General features: G+C 39.4%; 1 pseudogene; it reads left to right on the forward strand.

The window, feature by feature from the left end:
• The first annotated feature begins 14345 nt into the window (after positions 1–14345).
• Positions 14346–14829, forward strand: LOC128052665 (DNA polymerase epsilon subunit 3-like; annotated as a pseudogene).
• The last annotated feature ends 1328 nt before the right edge of the window (positions 14830–16157 follow it).

Raw genomic sequence — 16157 nt, forward strand, 5'->3', positions numbered from 1 at the left:
GTATCAACTTCTGGGTCACGAGGGCAGCATAATATGTAAGCACATATAATTCCCCCCACTTCACTCCAAATACCTATAAATAATCAATTTTAAGCAAGTTTAAAATAGTAACAAAATATTCCTTTTGTTAGTTCCCAAACTGTCAAGCTTTTCTTTGACCTTTTTTTATTGTAAATTATTACATACAGATAAAGACAAAAACATATAAAAGTATAGTTTAATGAACAACGTTAACCCTACAGCTATGTAATCACACCAGGTCAAGGAAGGGGGTCCTCAAAGCCCCACATGTCTCTTCCCCACAACAAGAAAGTAAACACCATACTGACTTTTGAAATAATCATTTTCTTGTATTTTTTAAAATGTTCTATTACCTACAGATATACCCCTAAATGCTAAACTGTAGCTTGAGCTGGCTTTGAATTTTATGTAAATGAACTATCTATATTTTTTTGCCTTCTTTCTTCCCCTCAACATTAAGTTTTTAGGATTCATCCATGTTTGCTAAGAATAGTTCTAAGTCATTCATTCTCTTTCTTGATCTGTTTCTATCATAGGACTATATCACAATTAAATTACAAATTCTACTGATGGACATTTGGGTTGTTTCCAGGTTGGAGTTATTACAAATAATGCTGTTATTCTTATAAATGTATCCTGGGCCATGTGTATACAATTTTCCCTAGGGGTATAGACAGGAATGAAATTGCTGAGTCACAGGCATACATATTTTCAGCTATTAGATAGTACTGCCAAACATCTTCCCAAAGTAGTTACACTGGAAATTCTCTGGCGGCCCAGTGGCTAAGACTCAGCTTTTACTCCAAGTGTGTGGGCTGCAATCCCTGGCCAGAGAACTAAGGTCCTTGCAAGCTATGAGACACAGCCAAAAAAGAAAATAAATGAAAGTAAAGACAAAAATGGTTATGCTAATTTGCATCTCCCATGAATAGCACCTGAGAGTTTCCATTACTCTACAGCTTCCTTCACACCTGGTATTGTCCGAGGGTTTTTTGTTTGTTTTGTAATTTTTAACAGCTTTACTGGGTATAATTCACATACCACACAATTCACCTTTTCAAACTGTAAAATTTGATGGTTTTTAGTATATTCACAGAGCTGTTCTTGTATTATCACAGTTTTTGAACATTTTTATATACATAAATCAAGTCATCACAATATACACTTTAAATAAATAGTAATACCTCAATAAAGCTTAAAAAAGAATTAATATTTTTAAAATTTTAGGATATTTTAATTGCCACAAAACCCCAAACCTCTTAGACATCTCTGCTCTTCCCCACAACTCCCTAGACAACGTGGTTGCCTACTTTCTTTCCCTATAGCTTTTCCTGTTTATTTCATTTCATGTAAGTAGAATCATATGGGCCTTTGTGACTGGCAGCTTTCACTAAGCATTACTGCTCAAGCTTCACCCACACCGTAGCATGAATTAGTGTTTCATTTCTTATACCAAATAATATTCCACTGTATGACTATTATTATTTATCCATTTATCAGTTGATGAGCACCAGGGTTTTTCCTCTTTTTGGCTATTATGAAAATGCCACTGTGCACATTCATTTACAAGTTTTTGTGTGGACATGTTCCAATCTCTTGTGTATATACATACCCAGGAGTAGAGGTCCTGATCGTATGGCAATTCTATGGTTAACCTATTAAGGACCTGCCAGACAGTTTTCCAAAACAGCTGCACCATTTTACATTCTCACCAGCCGCCTATGATGGTTCCAATTTCTCCATATCTTCTTCTTGTTGCTATCTTTCTTTTTTATAATAGCCATTCCAGTGGGTGTGACTTGGTATTTCCTTCTGTTTTGATTGGCATCTCCCTCATAGCCAACGCTGCTGAACACCTTCTCATGTGTTTATTGGTCATTTGTTTATCTTCTCTGAAGTAATGTCTATTCAGATCCATTGCCCATTTTAAAATTGGATTGTCTTTTTATTACTTTATATATATATATATAGTAGTAGTCACTAAGTTGTGTCCAGCTCTTGCGAGCCTGCCAGGCTTCTCTGTCCATGGGATTCTCCAGGCAAGAATACTGGAGTGGGTTGCCATTTCCTTCTCCTATATATATATCCCATATATATATATATATATATATATCCAATATATCCTTATATATACCAGATATATGACTTGCAAAAATTTTCTCCCATACTATGGGTTTTCACTTTCTTCATGGTGTTTTTTGAAGCACAAAAGTTTAACATTTTGATATTCGGTTTAGCTATATTTTATTTTATTGTTTGTGTTTTTGGTATCATATTTAAGAAACCATCACATAATCCAGGCCACGCAGATTTACATCTATGTTTTCTTTTAATAATTAAATAGTTTAGCTCTTACAATTAGCTTTTACCTATTTTGATGTAATTTTTGTATATTGCGTGTGATGTGAGCTCAATTTTATTCCATGTAGGTAGTTATTTACATGCCTATTTACATTGAATTATCTTGGCACTCTTGTCACAAATCAATTAACTGTATGTAATGAACGCTTACTTCTGGGCTCTCAGTTCTATTCCATTGATCTATATGTCTATCTTTATACCAGTATCACACTGTCTTGATTACTATCACTTTGTAGTAAGTTTTGTTTTGTTGTAAGTTTTGAATCAGGAAGTATGAGTCCAGCTCGGTCCTTCTTTATCTAGATCATTTTGGCTCTCATGGGTCCTTGCATTTCCATATGAATTTTAGGATCAGCTTGCTGGTTTCTGTAATTCAACAGGGATTTTGATAGTGATTATGTTGAATGTGTATATCAATTTGGAGAGAATTGCCATCTTAACAATATTAAGTCTTTTCATTCATGAGCATAGAATGTCACCATTTATTTAGGCCTTCTTTAATTTCTTTCAATAATGTTTTGTAATTTTCAGTATACATATCTTGCATTCCCTTTGTTAACTTATTCTTATATATCTATGTTTTTGGTGCTATTGAAAATGGAAAAGTTTTCTTAATTTCAATTTTGGTTTGCTCATTGCTACTATATATTAATAGAAATACAAATGATCATTGTATATTGACTTTGTATCCTGCAACCATGTAGAACTCACTTATTAGTTCTAGAAGATTTTTAGTGGATTCCCTAGGATTTTCTATGTACAAGATCATATCACATACAAGTAGTTTTATTTCTTCCTTACCAGTATGTATGCATTTTATTTCATTTTCTTCCAGTATTGCTCTATACACAATGGTGTATAGAATAGTGAAAGTGAATGTCCTTGCCTTGTTCCTGATTCTAGGGGGAAAGCTTTCACATTAAGTATGATGTTAGCTGTAGGTTTTTCACAGATGCCCCTTATCAGACTGAGGATTTTCCGTGTATTCCTGGTTTGTTGAGTGCTTTTATTATGACGAGGAACTGAGTTTTGTGAAGTGGTTTTCTGCATGCATTCAGATGACCGTGTTATTGTCCTATATTCTACTGATGCAGCATATTACATTAATTAATTTTTGAATGTTAAACCAAACTTCCTCTCCTGGGAAAAACCCCATTTGATCCCAGTGTGTGAGCTTTTCACTTATTATTAAGCTCTAGTTCCTAGTCTTTCGTTGAGGATTTTATGTCTTTGTTCATGACCTTCTTGGTCTGTAGTTTCCTTTTCTTGTGATGTCTTTTTCTGGTTTCGCTACCAAGATAATTGTGTATGCATGTTCAGTGGCTCAGCTGTATCTGACTCTTTATCACCCCATAGACTGTAGCCCACCAGGCTCCTCTGTCCATGGAATTTTCCAGGCAAGAGTACTGGAGTGGGTTGCCGTTTCCTTCTTCCGCAGATCTTCCCAATCCAGGGATTGAACCCACATCTCCTGCATTAGCAGGTGGATTCTTTGCCAGGGCACCACCTGGGAAGCCCCATCAGGATAATACTACCCCCATAAAATAAGGTGCTCCTTCCTTTTCTAGGTTATTGGTTTCTTGCAATGTTTTGTAAGAGTTTGGAAAGAATTGGTATTAATTTTTCTTGAAGCGTTTGATAATTGTTGATAGTTGTTTGATAGTTTGATTTTTATTTCTCCCAACACATGAAGGTATATTGGTATTTTACAGTGGTTTAAATTTGCATTCCCTTGATTACTAAGAAAGTTGAACAATTTTTCATCTGTTCATTGGACTTCTGGATTTCCTTTATTCAAATGTTTTCATCATTTGGGAAAGCTGACTTTTTATTGATTTACAGAGGTTCTTTTTATGTTCCAGACACCTGTCCTTTATGAATTATATGTGCTGAAAAAAATATCAATTTTCTTTTCTGTGGCTTTAAAAAATTTTTATAAAGTCTTGATGAATAGGAATTCCTAATGTTTTATATAGTCAAAAACTTAGTCTTTTCCCGACTATAAGGTCAAGAAATTTGTGTCTCATGTAAAAGTATTTAAAATATTCCAAGATCATTAAATACCCTCCTGTAACATCTCCTAACTAAGTTTCCTTTCATTTTATCCACCTAGAAATGTATTATTGTAAATGACATTAAATAGGAATCCAACTTAATTTTTTTCCCAAATTGACAACTATTCATCCTAACACTGTTTCCTGAAAAAAATTATTTCTCCACCACTAGAATAAACCAACTTTGTGACAATATATTATCCTTTTTATATATTGCTGGATCCTATTTGCTAACATTTTGGCTAGAATTTTTTATATATGTGAAATTGCTGTTGTTATTGTTGTTCAGTCACTCAGTCATGTCTGACTCTTTGTGACTCCTGGACTGTAGCACGCCAGCTTCCCTGTCCATCAGCATCTTCCGGAGCTTACTCAAAGTCATGTCCATTGAGTTGATGATGTCATCCAACCATCTCATCCTCTGTCATCCCCTTCTCCTCCTGCCTTCAATCATTCCCAGCATCAAGGTCTTTTCAAATGAGTCAGTTCTTCGTATCAGGTGGCCAAAGTATTGGGACTTCAGCTTCAGCATCAATCCTTCCAATGAATATTCAGGATTGATTTCCTTTAGGATGTACTGGTTTGATCTCCTTGCTGTCCAAGGGACTCTCAAGAGTCTTTCTCCAACACCACAGTTCAAAAGCATCAATTCTTCAGCGCTCAGCTTTCTTTATAGTCCAACTCTCACATCCATACTTGACTACTGGAAAAACCATAGCTTTTACAGACCTTTGTCAGCAAATTAATATCTTTGCCTTTCAATATGCTGTCTAGGTTTGTCATAGCTTTTCTTCTAAAGCTTTTCTTCTAAGGAGCAAGCAACTTTTAATTTCATGGCTGTAGGCACCATCTGCAGTGACTTTGGAGCCCAAGAAAATAAAATGTCATTGTTTCTATTGTTTCCACACCTATTTGCAATTTATTTTTTTGGGCTCCAAAATCACTGCAGATGGCGACTGCAGCCATGAAATTAAAAGACGTTTACTCCTTGAAAGGAAAGTTATGACCAACCTAGATAGTGTATTGAAAAGCAGAGACATTACTTTGCCAACAAATGTCCATTTAGTCAAGGCTATGGTTTTTCCAGTGGTCATGTATGGATGTAAGAGTTGGACTGTGAAGAAGGCTGAGTGCCGAAGAATTGATGCTTTTGAACTGCGGTGTTGGAGAAGACTCTTGAGAGTCCCTTGGACTGCAAGGAGATCCAGCCAGTCCATTCTGAAGGAGATCAGCCCTGGGATTTCTTTGGAAGGACTGATGCTGAAGCTGAAACTCCAGTACTTTGGCCACCTCATGCATAGAGGTGACTCATAGGAAAAGAGTCTGATGCTGGGAGGGATTGGGGGCAGGAGGAGAAGGGGACGACAGAGGATGAGATGGCTGGATGGCATCACGGACTCAATGGACGTGAGTCTGAGTGAACTCCGGGAGTTGGTGATGGACAGGGAGGCCTGGCGTGCTGCAATTTATGGGGTTGCAAAGAGTTGGACATGACTGAGCGACGGAACTGAACTGAACTGATTGGACTAGATGCCATGATCTTTGTTTTTTTGAATGTTGAGTTTTTAGCCAGCTTTTTCACTTTCCTCTTTCACCTTCATCAAGAGGCTCTTTAGTTTCTCTTCACTTTCTGCCATAAGGGTAGTGTCATCTGCATATCTGAGGTTATTAATATTTCCAAATTTGCTAGCATATTGAGTGCAGCACTTTCACAGCATCATCTTTTAGGATTTGAAATAGCTCAACTGAAATTTCATCACCTCCACTAGCTTTGTTCACAGTGATGCCTCTTAAGGCCCACTTGACTTTGCATTCCAGGATGTCTGGCTCTAAGTGAGTGACACCATCATGGTTATCTGGGTCATGAAGATCTTTTCTGTATAGTTCTTCTGTGTATTCTTGCCACCTCTTCTTAATATCTTCTGCTTATATGAGGTTGGCTGTATTTTTTTTTTTTTTTTTTTTTTTTTTTTTGCCTACTATCCATGTCAGAATTTGTTATCAAGGTTATAACAGCTTCAGAAATGAGTTAGAATAAGGCTCTTTGTCTATTTTCTAAAAAGTTTATGTAAGATTGGAATTATTTGTTCCTTGAATAATTGGGTTGAACTTTCAGTGAAACCATCTGGGCCTGGAATCTTGTTTGCAGGAAGATTTTTCATTACTAACTCAATTTTTCCAATGATTTTAAGAATTTGGGGGTTTGCTTTTACTTCCAGAGTTAATTTTTATTTTAAACAACCATATTGAGGTATAATTTATATACTATCAAACTCGAGCATTTTGAGGGTACAGTTCAACAACTTTTAGAATATAATTTCTTGTGTATCCATAACCAGAATCTTGTTCTAGAACCGATATTCAGTTTTGGTAAACCTTTTTTCCAGGAATTTGTCCATTTCATCTGATTTTTGGCATAACATTATTCATAATATCTTGCTATTCAGTTGCTCAGTTGTGTCCGACTCTGCAACCCCGTGAACTGCAGCACACCAGGCTTCCCTGTCCTTCAGCATCTCCTGGAATTTGTTCAAACTCCTGTCAGTTGAGATGGTGATGCCATCTAACCGTCTCATCTCTGTCATACCTTCTCCTCCTGCCTTCAATCTTTCCCAGCATCAAAGTCTTTTCCAGTGAGTTGGCTCTTCACATCAAGTGACCAAGAATTGGAGCTTCAGCATCAGTCCTTCCAGTGAATATTCAGGATTAATTTCCTTTATATCATTCATTTTAACTATATCTAATTTATGTTCCCTTTTCTCTCATGCCTCTTTATAACATTTTTCTTTTTTTCCTCAATCAGTCTTACCAAAGGTCTGTCAAACTTATTAATCTCTTTGGAAGAACTATTTCTGACTGTATCAAAACTTCCTATTTTCTAATCTACTGATTTCTGCTTTTATCATAACTACTCTTTCTTTTTACTTTTGATAATTTATTTTATTTTTAATTAGTTAAGAAGCATACTTAACTCATTTTTTTCAGTCTTTATTCTTTTAGAATATACCTTTTAAGAGCTACAAATTTCCCACTGAGTACTATTTTTGCTACAAGTTTTAAAATGTAATGTTTTTATTATTGTTCAATACAAAATATTTTAAAATTTCCATTATCATTTCCTTTTGCATTCATTATTATTTAGATGTACATTTCTTAATTTCCAAATTCATGGAGACATTTTGTTACATTTTTATTACTGCTTTCTAGCATAATCCTATTTTGTTAAAAAAAAAAAAAGAACATTGTGTAATTTTGATACTTCAAAATTATTTACTTGCAGCCCAGAACATAGTGAAATATTTTAAACATAAAATGTGCACTCAGAAAATGTTATTCTGGGACTTCCCTGGTGGTCCCGTGGGTGGGAGTCCACTGGCGAAAGCAGGAGACACAGGTTCGATCCCTAGCCCAGGAAGATTCCATATGCCATGGGGCAACTAAGCCTGTGAGCCACCACTGTTGAGCCCAAGTTCTAGGGCTTATGCTCCACACCCAGAGAAGTACCACAGTGAGAAGCCTGTGGAGAGTAGCCCCCACTCACCACAGCTAGAGAAAGCCCACACGCAGCAACAAAGACCCAGAACAGCCAAAAATAAAATAAATAAAAGATATTTTTAATTAAAAAAAAGAGAAAATATATTATTATGCAGTTACTGGCCCAGTGTGACTCTTGCTCCTTCTTCTATCAATCATTGAGACTTAAGGGTCTTTTACTCTTCCAGGATGATTGTAGATTGGTTATCTCTCCTACGATTCGGTCAAATTATTTTTACTTAAATTTGGCAAACAGTTGTTAGGTAAATGCAGGTTTGGAGATCAAAAAGTCTCTCTGATGAATCGATCTTTTATCATTTTGACGTGACTCGTGCTTTTTGCCGTAAAGTCCTTAGGTGTTTTTATTTTACAAATAGTGAACTTTATTCTTTTGGGTACAGTTCTAAGAGTTACTGGGAAATGCGTAGAGTTCTGTGGCCATCACCGCAGTCAAGATACAGGGCAATCCCATCACCCCCGGTCTTTTGTTCTTTCCCATGTAGATGGCCCTGACCGTCACCGCTTTGTTTTCTCTTGCTACAGTTCTCCCTTCTGCAGAATAGCATATGAAGAGAACCATTAAGCATACAGCCTTTGACTCTGGCTTCTTTCACACAGCTCTAGTTCAAGATTCACCTACGTTGTGGCAAGTACATATCAGTAATTTGTTCTTTGTGTTGCTAAGCGGTATTCCACTGTCTGGTGGCAAAATCTGCTCATCCGTTCACCAGCTGAAGAACACTCACGTTCACTCGAGGTTTTTGATGGTTCGGAACAAAGCTGCTATAAACATTTACATACAGGTTTCCCAAAGAAATTTTATTTCCCTCCTTTGGAGTTACTGGGTGTTGTGATGAATGTATGTTTAACTTCATAAGAAACTGGCAGACTGTTACCAACGTGGCTGGACCATTTTGCATTCCCACCAGCGATGGGTGAGTTCCCATCACTCAGCATCGTTACCAGCCGTTGGTATTACTGGGTTTTTGTTTGCTTTGTTTTGTCAACATTTTATTTCATGTTACCGTTGAATAATAATATTGTGATAGTTTCAGGCAAACATCAGAGTGAATTAGTTATACCTGTATCTCTTCTTTTTCACTCTTTTATGTTGTTACGTGGTATTGAGCAGAGTTCCCTGTGCTATACAGTAGGTCCTTGCTGATTATCCACTTTAAATATAGCCACATGTATTTTGTTTTAACCATTCTATTACATATATAGCAGTATCTTATTGGACTTTTAATATGCCTTTCTCCAATGATCAATGTTGAACAACTTTGCATGAGCTTATTTGCATCTATATATCTTTGTTGACAATATCTGTTCAAATCTTTTGCTTATTTAAAAAATGTGGTTATTTTTATTGTTGTTGAATTTTGAGAGTTCTATACACAATCGCTTTGCCATCCAATGTGATTTACAAACATTTTCTCCCAGCATGTGGCTTATCTTGTCATTCTCTTCACAACATCTTTCACAGAGAAACAGTTTTTAATTTATCTAAACCCGTTTACAGTTTTTATAAGGACAATGCTTTTGGTGCCATGTCCAGTAATTTTCTTTAACTCAAGGTCACAAAAGTTTTCTCTGTTTCCTTTGAGAAGTTTAATAATTAAGGCTCTATATTAAAGTCTATGATGTATTTCAAGTCAATTTTTTGTATAAAATCTGAGGTATGGGTCAAGAGTTTTGGGGGGGAGTTGGTGATTTGTTTGTCTGGGAGAGGGCTTGCATATGACTGTCCAACTGTTCCAGTATTACTTGTTGAAAAGATTATTCTTTCTACCTTGAACTGCTTTAATAATCTTGTTAAAAACATCAATTGACCATATCTGTGGGAGTCTAATTCACATACACATAGATGTACAGTCTATTACTTCAACCATATGTCACTGTCCTAATTACTATAGATACACTGTAATTTTAAAGTCAGGGAATGTGTATCTTCCAACATTTTTCTTTCCGAAATTATTTTGACTGCTTTATTTCCTATGTTTTTTGCTATGTAAATTTTAGATTCAGCTTGTCTGTCTACAAAATCTCCAGCTAAGGCTTTGTTTGGGATTGTACTGAATCTATAGATCAAACTAGGGAAAATGGGTACCTTCATGAAACTAAGTCTTCCTGTTGACAAGCAGAGCATATATAACCACTTATTTAGGTTTTCTTTTATTTCTTCCTTAAAGTTTATCTTGTCTGATAGAAATAAAACCATAGCAACCTTCTTTTTGGTTAATATTTGCATGGTGTATCTCTTCCCACCTGTGGTACCTCATAGCTCACGCCATCCTAAGCCTCAGAACCTATGAATATGTGGACCAGTGGTCAGGACTCCATATATTCACTCCTGAGGGCAGTAGTGAACTCCAAAATCCCTGCTGATGGTGACTGCAGCCATGAAATTAAGACACTTGCTCCAACTTAAACAACATATTAAAAAGCACAGACATTTACTTTGCCAACAAAGGTCCATCTAGTCAAAGCTATGGTTTTTCCAATAATCACATATGGATGTGAGAGCTGGACTATAAAGAAAGCTGAGCGCTGAAGAATTGATGCTTTTGAATTGTGGTGTTGGAGAAGATGCTTGAGAAACCCTTGAACTGCAAGGAGATGAAACCAATCAATCCTAAGGGAAATCAGTCCTGAATATTCATTGGAAGGACTGATGCTGAAGCTGAAGCTCCAATACTTTGGCCGCCTGATATGAAGAGCTGACTCATTGGAAAAGACCCTGATGCTGGGAAAGATTGAAGGCAGGAGGAGAAGGGGACAAGAGAGGATCAGATGGTTGGATGACATCACCAGCTCAATGGACATGACTTTGAGTAAGCTCCAGGAGATGCTGAAGGACAGGGAAGCTGGCGTGCTGCAGTCCATGGGGTCACAAAGAGTCAGACATGACTGAGTGATTGAACTGAACTGAACTTAGGGCAGTAGGTTTAGACATAACAAGCCAGTATAGTTGCTCACTTGTGCCTGACAGTTCCCATAGCCTGTGCCTTTGCGGCCCTCATCCTCTTGTTTTCTCTGCTTCTCAATCGCAGTTCTGATCTTCTTCTGCAATGACTATCTCTGTGTGCTCTAACTGTCCTAGAGGAAATATTTATAGGAAGGATTTGAAGCCTCAGATAAAGCTTCTTATCCCCAGAGGGGATTTGCATTTGTATTTGCTCCTGCCTGTTGCAGAGTCCAGAGAATGAACCACCAGTCCAGGCACAGTCTGACGTTTCCTATACCACCCAGATGGTAGAAGCCTGGAGAACAGATCCCTTGTTGGGCCAGTCCATCCTTACTCTAAAGATGTGGCCTTCCCTGGGAAGTTTCCCTCTTAAAAGACCAGAAATTTCTGGTGTTCCATCTAGAAATCCCTAACTTTAAATAAGGATAAGACAATGATGTTTCCATTGTTTTCTTTTTAATAATATTCACTGCAGTACCAAGAAACTTGTTGTCCCTTGAAGTCCAAGCAACATGTTTTACCGGTTTCCTTGGGAAACCATTTATAAAACAAAACAGCATACAGTTCAAGAGATATTTTATAAGCATCTGCCATGAACCGGAGGCTGTGGTGCTGGGAATATACTGGTGAGAAACACAGAAACCAGTGCTGCGATGACTATTTAATTTCTTTCCTGGATATAATTGGTGGCTTAAAGATTATTTTATTATTTTGACTTATAACTTTACGGATAAGATAAATCACGGCGTTTTCATTATTTCCCATTGCTACTACTCCTTAGAGAGCAGAAGGCTGTTGAGGGAGAAAACATGAAACAGACTGGATAATTCAATTCTGCAGTTATTTTTATGGAAGGCCTCCAACAGGGAATGCATGGAAAATAATGGTCACTGAGTTCTTAGTTACTGTGTTCCCAGCACTCTGCATTTGTTTCTTACCATAGACCTACGAGAGGGGCGTTAGCATCCCATTCCTAAAGAAGATGAGGTACAAAGGCATATTCTTTTCTGAAGGCACACAGTATGACAGGCAACTTCTGAAATAAATCCCAACGAACACGGTCTCCTGGTTTCCCCACCATACTGGGTTTTAACCCATCCCCTTGGGACGGGGCTAAAGCTAGTGGCTCAATTTAGTGAACATAATATAGTGAAAGTCTTGCAACATCACGACTGAGATTAGGTTAAAAAAGATGAGCTTACCACCCCTCTCCCTCTTCCTCGCTCTCTTTCTCCCTCCCTCCCTCCCTGGCTCTTCTCACTGTTCCCGTCTGATGAAGGAAGCTGCCATGTTGGGAGCTCCCTGTGGACGCCCACGGGAAGAAGTGGAGGCCTTCCATCCAGCAGCCCGTGAGGAACTGAGGCCTGCCCGCGGCCACACACCTGAGCGGAAACCAGATCGATCCTCCCCCAGCTGAGCCAGCAGGTGAGACGGCGGCCCCGTCCCACACCTGACATCCAGCTCAGCCACGGCCAGATCCTGACCCGTGGAGGCTGGGAGATGATACATGTTGTTGTGAGCCACTATGTTTGGGGTAATATGCTTCAAAATAGAGAACAAATACTCGACACTAATAACGAGGCAATCAGATATTTGAAGGTTCACCTGAGACTGCTATAGTCCACGGGGTTGCAGCGAGTCGGACAGGACTGAAGGACTTTCCCCTTCACTTCCACTGAGACCGCTCCTGGGCATCTTTATACATGAACAACTAAATCCTCAGAGGAGGTGCCCCTGAATAGCAATTTCAAGAAGGTCCAGGCAATATAAATCATGCAAAAGTCGAGCTAAACTTGTTCTTAAAGCTCCTTTATCCAATGTGCCCATTTTACCTCTGGGAAACTGAGGCACTGAGACTTTCTCAGAGCCCCCATGACATTTGGGAAGGGCCGGAAATCAGCCCAGTGTGCTTCTCCATCCAAGTGTCTGTCTACACAACTTCATCCTCACCTCTCTTGCTATTTAAGGCTGCAGTGAAGCCTTCTTGGGTTTTATGCACTTATATATTTTATATAAATAGCTTGTACATGTTTCGTTGTTGCTCTTGCTGCCAATTGTGTCCAACTCTTTGTGATCCCACGGACTGCAGCACACCAGGCTTCCTGGTCCTTCACTAGCTCCTGGAGCTTGCTCAAACTCATGTCCCATTGAGTCAATGATGTCATCCAATCATCTTGTCCTCGGTCATCCCCTTCTCCTGCCCTCAGTCTTTCCCGGCATCAGGGTCTTTTCCAATTAGTTGGCTCTTCCCATCAAGTGACCAAAGTTACTGGAGTCTCAGCTTCAGCATCAGTCCTTCCAATGAACATTCGGGGTTGATTTCCTTTAGGATTGACTGGTTTGATCTCCTTGCAGTCCAAGGGACTCTCAAGAGTTTTCTCCAACACCGCAATTCAAAAGCATCAACTCTTCTGTGCTCAGCCTTCTTTATGGTGCAACTCTCACTTCTATACATGACTACTAAAAAAAAACCATAGCTTTGACTATACAAGACCTTTGTCAGTGAAATAATGCCTCTGCTTTTTAATATGCTGTCTAGGTTTGTGATAGCTTTGAATATTTGCTGCAAGAGTGAAAGCCCAGCTATACTTGCTCCTTGATGTTCACAATGAAAAGAAGTTCCTCACTATCTCTTTATCTCTTTAATACCCTTGGTTCTCCACCTCTCGCCCCAGCAGCAAGAAACAGACATGAGTGGAATTGCTAAGAGCCCTGGAAAATGGGGATACCTGGTTGCTTTCTAAAGAGAAAACTTTGTAAGCAAGCCACAGGTAGGCAAGAGGGAAGCAGGTAGTTATGAAAGCTAGATTTGGTAGCTTATAAGCCAGAAAATTGCAAATATTTTGTAGCTCCTGAGATGTGGAAAGTGGTTCTGAAGACGAATCAGAATTTTTCAGGGTCCCCAGAAATCTCTCAAGAGAAAAGAAAAACAACAAACAGACCCCCTTAGGCAAAGATATTCAATAACAAGTTTTCAAGCACCTTTGCTCTTCGCGCCTCGTTCATAGATTGTAATGTCCACATGCGTCCACCGGAGGGCAGCATTTACCATGACTTAAAGCAACGTGTCCAAAGCTGTCCTCTAAAGACTAACCGCTTGAGATACTATGTCTGCCAAACTGAATTTATTAGGAAATATCAACTTGGGTTTCCAATTTTTGCTTTTCAGAGGCACAAATAAGAACCATCACATGTTTCAGATCACTCTGAGATAACCAGTGTTATGTTATTCCAGCAACACCCCAGATTTTTGTAGTTGGCCTTCTCAGAGTGAAATGTAAAAAGAGGTTATTACTGGGGCCACGCGGGGCAGGACGGAAGCCTCGCTGGGTCAGACCGCGGCGATGCGGGAAGTGCGGACGCCGTAGAGGCCTGAAGCGGAGGCCGCAGGCAGGGTTCCCGCCGCGGCCATGGCGGAGAGCCCCGAGGACCTAAACCTCCCAACACCGTCATCACCGGAATCATCCAGGAGGCGCTCCGGGACGGTGTCAGCATCTCCACCTCCCGCGCCGCCAGCGTCTCTGTGCTCAGTGCCACCTCCTGTGCCGACAGCTTCGCGATGAGAGGGAAACTCAAGACACTGAATGCCAGCGATGTGCTGTCTGCCATGGAGGAGACGGAGTTTCAGCGGTTCGTAACCCCGTTAAAAGAAGCTCTGGAAGGTTACAGGAGGGAGCAGAAAGGCAAGAAGGAAGCTTCAGAGCAAAAGAAGGACAAAGACAAGACAAAACCGATTCGGAAGAGCAGGACAAGCGCAGGGATGAGGACGCCGATAAAGATGAGGAAAGGCTGAAGGAAGGAGAACAGAATGACGAGAGAAAGTGGACGACTGAAGAGGATGGGGAGGCGCCCCTTGGAAGGAACCACGCTGAACCCTGGTACACGTTTGTGTGAGGCTTCTTCCTGCTGGGCAGAGGAGTCTTAGACAGAAGAGCCTGAGAAGATCGAAATAAAAACTGAATTATCATCAGGATTATCATCAAAGCCAGTGCTTCCCAGACGCAGAGCATCTGAGTAGCAGAATCCTGTTTTGCTTAATCAGTCTCAAGGTTATAACTTTTCGGCAAGAGGGATTCTGAATGGCTAGTTTAATCGGTCAATTTCATCTCTTTTGTTTACATACACTTATAGTTAGGCAATTGTTGACCCCCCAGTTCCCTCCCTGCTCCCCCAAAAAGTAATAATAACTTGCATGCTGCCAACTGTGTTCCAGATCACAGAGGCAGTTAAGGCTCAGGAAAAATTGAGGTTTGATTACAGTCAACCTATTTGATTATGCAGCATTTGGCAATACTAGCTTATTTCAAGTGATCAGAATGGCTTAGCTTTAGGAAATTATTAAAAGGGTTGAAGAGAACAGTGAAATCCACTGTCTTTTCACTTGACTGTAACATTAATTGAATTTTGTTTTCTACAGATTTGCTTGGCTTGGAGCCCTTCTATATTGCCTGTTAGCTGTGTAACCTGCCTGGGTGGCTACCTTCTAGGCACATAATGTTTTTAAATCCACAGAGTAGAATTAGTTAAGCAAGAGCCAAGGTCTTACTCTTATAAAACAGATGATTTACTCTTAAATGCCCCTCACTGCCTGCCACTGTACAGCTTAAGGATTTGTCATCACCTCCTGGAAGGTATAAAACTCCAGGCTTTCGCGTCCCGTAGTCCATCTTCCAGATTTGTGACTATGGCTTTTCGTTTTTCCAATTCATGACAAGTTCTGACCTTTACTTCCTCCAGGCGCAGCTTTCTCCCTCTGTGCTTCTCGCCTCCTGTCTGTCCTGCCTCTCCTCTGCCCCCCATTCCCACTTTCTCTGCCCCTCTTTTTCTTACTTCTGCCCACCCAGGAACTTGGATGACCTGCAATATCCCAAAGTACGGGTTCCTCTGATTCCCTAGTTCTAACCGCATGTCTTAAAACTGATTTTGTAGACCTCTTTGACCTGTGAGGGAAATCTGATGGTGCTCGGGAATCTAATTCCTCCCCTCATCCATCCCCTTTAACTGCTTCTAAGTATCTCAGTTGACCTTTCCAGGTTTTCTTCTTTTTCCTTTCGGTGCGCCAAGCACTTTTTTGTCGGTCTCTAAGTTGAGTGCTTGGAGGTCAAAAAGTAATGAAGTGTAGTTTGACACTGTTGATTTATTAAATGAGTACAGTGGAAAGTTTGTTGATAAATGAGTGAAGACTATTGAGAAATTATAATGCTTTGTATAATAAACATTAT

The sequence above is a fragment of the Budorcas taxicolor genome, chromosome 8, assembly GCF_023091745.1.
Source record: "Budorcas taxicolor isolate Tak-1 chromosome 8, Takin1.1, whole genome shotgun sequence".
In the NCBI taxonomy this organism is placed as follows: Eukaryota; Metazoa; Chordata; class Mammalia; order Artiodactyla; family Bovidae; genus Budorcas; species Budorcas taxicolor.